The 3,801-nt window shown below is 37.9% G+C and overlaps 1 non-coding gene across 1 annotated transcript; it reads right to left on the bottom strand.

The window, feature by feature from the left end:
* Window positions 1-1,055: 1,055 nt before the first annotated feature.
* LOC121218916 (small nucleolar RNA R71) lies at window positions 1,056-1,162 on the bottom strand. The gene has a single exon (XR_005915400.1). It is a non-coding gene; the product is annotated as a small nucleolar RNA R71 (small nucleolar RNA).
* Between the last annotated feature and the right edge of the window lie 2,639 nt (window positions 1,163-3,801).

Raw genomic sequence — 3,801 nt, 5'->3', positions numbered from 1 at the left:
TGTACAAGAGATTATTTTAATTTCATAAGTATGTATGTGCATTAACACATTTGCTTATTAAAATTTGTTTAATCGGTTGAATTGACATAGATATATAGTCAAGAGAAAAATGTATTTTGGTAGGTGAGTATGTTCATAAGTTAGCAAATTACCAAGTTTCCGTGAATTTATTCGTAACAACATGAACATGAGTTTAGTAATTCTAAGTTAAGAAATTTAATTAATCTAACACAACTATGTCATCTTGATTAAAACCATCTTTTGAAATCGTGCATTGGAACTTCTATTTTCTCTTTATTTATTTACTTAGTTAAAAATCTTAGTTTTTAATCACCTCGTCAAATCAAAATATTTTTCTTCACCAAAGTGTTTTTAATTGCATTCATAAATAATTCTTTTCAAGTCCCTATGGGTACGATAACTCGACATTTACTTGTTGTGATTGTGTACAGTTGCACATTTATGTTGTTCTAATGGTCTATTGACTTTTTGGAGTCGAAAGTCCAAGACTAGCCATGGCATGATCCAGTAGAGGACAGGTTTGTCCTTATGGAAAAGTGAAGTTCGCTAGGATAGTAAACATGGAAGCCTGTTAGAGATTATATGTCAAAACCACTATATGACTCACATGATGAAATTCTCGTCATAACGATTATGGCGTGTATGGGATCACTGGCAAGCTTGCGGATAAGAGGCCCCGCCAAGATACGAAGGTAAGAGGTGTGCGTGGATGTGCGTGAAAAAAGGGGTTTTCCTTCAATTATTTTCAAATATGTATCCACTATTAAGAGTCCGTTAGAGGTAACGAACAAGCCATCCTTAAGTGGAATGCCTACCAAAAATCCTTATCTTCACTTAAGACTGTTTATGGAGTTGAGCGATCTTTCAAGTTAGTTGAAGTACCCGAAGATGCGCTAAGATTAAAGTTGTTCCCATATTCACTAAGGGACGGAGCTCGAGCCTGGTTGAACTCATTGCCACCAAATTCCATTTCCACAAGGCAAGAGTTAACAGAAAGATTCCGCATGAAGTATTTCCTGCCTAGCAAGAATGCTAAGTTGAGGAATGAGATCACTGCTTTCCAACAAATGGATGATGAGTCCTTGTATAAGGCATGGGAAAGGTACAAAGAGTTATTACGAAAATGCCCTCATCATGAAATCCCTCACTGCATCCAACTTGAGGTGTTTTATAGTGGTTACAATACTCACATAAGGATGGTAGTGGACGCCTCTACTAACGGTGCTCTCCTTTTTAAGGCTTATAATGAGGCTTATGAAATCATCGAAAGGATTGTCAGCAACAATTATCAATGGCCAACCAATGAGCTGCATCAGGAAGACGAGTCGCTGGAATACATTAAGTGGATCCGCTCACTTCACTCGCATCCCAAGTATCTTCAATTTTCTTAATGCTTAAAAATTTCACCACTAATGAGTTTAATAGTTTTGTAGCTCAACCACCGAACCAATTTGAAAATATAGCATGTGTCTATTGTGTGGAAGGACATTTGTTCGAAGAATGTCCTTACAATGACGCTTATAATGAGGCTTATGAAATCATTGAGAGGATTGCCAGCAACAATTATCAATGGCCAACCAATCAATCAGCCTTAGGAAGACGAGTCGCTGGAATACATGAAGTGGATCCACTCACTTCACTCGCATCTCAGGTATCTTCAATTTCCTCAATGCTTAAAAATTTCTCCACTAATGGGTTTAATAGTTTTGTAGCTCAGCTACCGAACCAATTTGAAAATATAGCATGTGTCTATTATGGGGAAGGACATTTGTTCAAAGAATGTCTATCGAACCTAAAATTCGTGTATTACATGGGTAACCAGAACCAAAATCGAGGAAGGCAAGGACTGCAATCTAATTTCTATAACCCATCGTAGCGAAACCACCTGAATTTTTCCTGGAGTAACCAAGGGGCTAGAACCAGTAACACTTATGCACAACCTAGACCAACCCAGCCACCTGTTTTTCCCAAGCAAGTTTAGAAACCAACTCAAGCTGAACCTTCCAATAGCTTAGAGAACCTATTGAAGGAATATATGGAAAAAATGATGCCACTCTAAGGAATTTGGAGAATCAAGTAGGTCAACTTGCTACTGAACTTAGGAACCAACCACAAAGTGCTTTACCTAGTGATGTGGAGAATCTGAGGAATCCCAGGAAGGAGCATTGTAAAGCGTTGACATTTAGAAGCGGACAGACATTAGAGCCCAACACTGTCAAAGTTGAAGAGGAGCCAACTGATGCTCAAGACTCAATGGAAGTTCAACCAAGTGTTGAAATTCTAGTTTCACCGGAACCTAAATCTGCAAAACCCGATAAGGTAATTTCTGAACCAGTTAATTCTGAGAAACTAAAAACTCCATTAGATGCAAAATTGCCACAGAAAATGAATCAACCAGTTCCAGTAAAGAATTCTCCACCATACCCTCAAAGACTTTAGAAGCAGAAGCAGGAAGTCCAATTCAAGTAGTTCCTAGATGTACTCAAGCAACTTCATATCAATATCCCGTTCGTTGAAGGACTTGAAAAAATGCCTAACTATGTTAAATTCATGAAGGATATCTTGTCTAAAAAACGAAGAGTAGGAGAATTTGAGACGATAGCCTTAACGAAGGAATGTAGTGCATATCTTCAAGACAAACTACCCCCGAAGTTGAAAGGTCCTGGATGTTTTACCATACCTTGCAATGTTGAAGCAACATATTGTGGTAGGGCACTATGTGATTTGGGTGTGAGTATCCACTTGATGCCCTTGTCAATATTTAGGAAGTTGGGGATAGGTGAAGTTAGACCTAGTACGGTTACACTTCAATTAGCATATTGATCCTTAGCACATCCAGAAGGGAAAATCGATGACATATTGATACGTGTATACAAATTTATTTTTCCTATTGACTTTGTTATTCTAGACTTTGAGAAGTGTTAATCATCCTAGGAAGGCCTTTCCTAGCAACTGGAAGGGCCTTTATTGATGTGCAGAAGGGCGAGCTTACTATGCGTGTTCAGGACGATCAAGTAACATTTAATGTTTTTAAGTCTATGTAATTTCCTAACACACTTGATGATTGTTCTGCAGTGTCCGATTTAAAGTAATTAATCATGGAAAAGGAACTCATCTATGTTAAGGACCCATTGGAGAAAATTTTGACATCAGACCCTCCAAGTGATGAAAAAGAGGATGAATACTTAGCTTTCCTAGAAGCTGATCAAAGGGGATTTAATCTACAATCCTGATCCCGCTTTGAATCTTTGGAGTTAGAAAGCATATATTATGTCCAACCAAAGGCGTCAATTGAGGAGCCACCTAAGTTAGAACTCAATGTACTTCCTTTACAATTAAAATAAGTTTATTTAGGTAATGCTTGTACTTTGTCTCTGATTTTTTTAGCAGAGTTGACTATAGAGCAAGAAGAGAAACTCATCCTAGTGTTAAAATAATTCAAGAATGCTATTGGATGGACCATATTCAATATTCACGGCATTAGTCTGTCTATATGCATGCACAAGATCATCTTAGAAGATGGCAAGAAAGGGACGATTGATGGACAATGAAGACTGAACCCCATCATGAAGGACGTGGTAAAGAAAGAAATCATCAAGTGGTTAGATGCGGGTATAATTTACCCCATCTCAGAGAGTTCATGGGTAAGTCCTGTCCAGTGCATGCCAAAGAAAGGAGGTATTACGGTTTTTGAGAATGAGGATAACAAATTAATACCGAATACAATAGTTACAGGATGGAGAATTTGCATCGATTACCAAAAGCTAAACCAAGCGACTA

The sequence above is a fragment of the Gossypium hirsutum genome, chromosome D06 (assembly GCF_007990345.1).
Source record: "Gossypium hirsutum isolate 1008001.06 chromosome D06, Gossypium_hirsutum_v2.1, whole genome shotgun sequence".
In the NCBI taxonomy this organism is placed as follows: Eukaryota; Viridiplantae; Streptophyta; class Magnoliopsida; order Malvales; family Malvaceae; genus Gossypium; species Gossypium hirsutum.
This window is presented reverse-complemented; position numbering and strand designations above follow the sequence as displayed.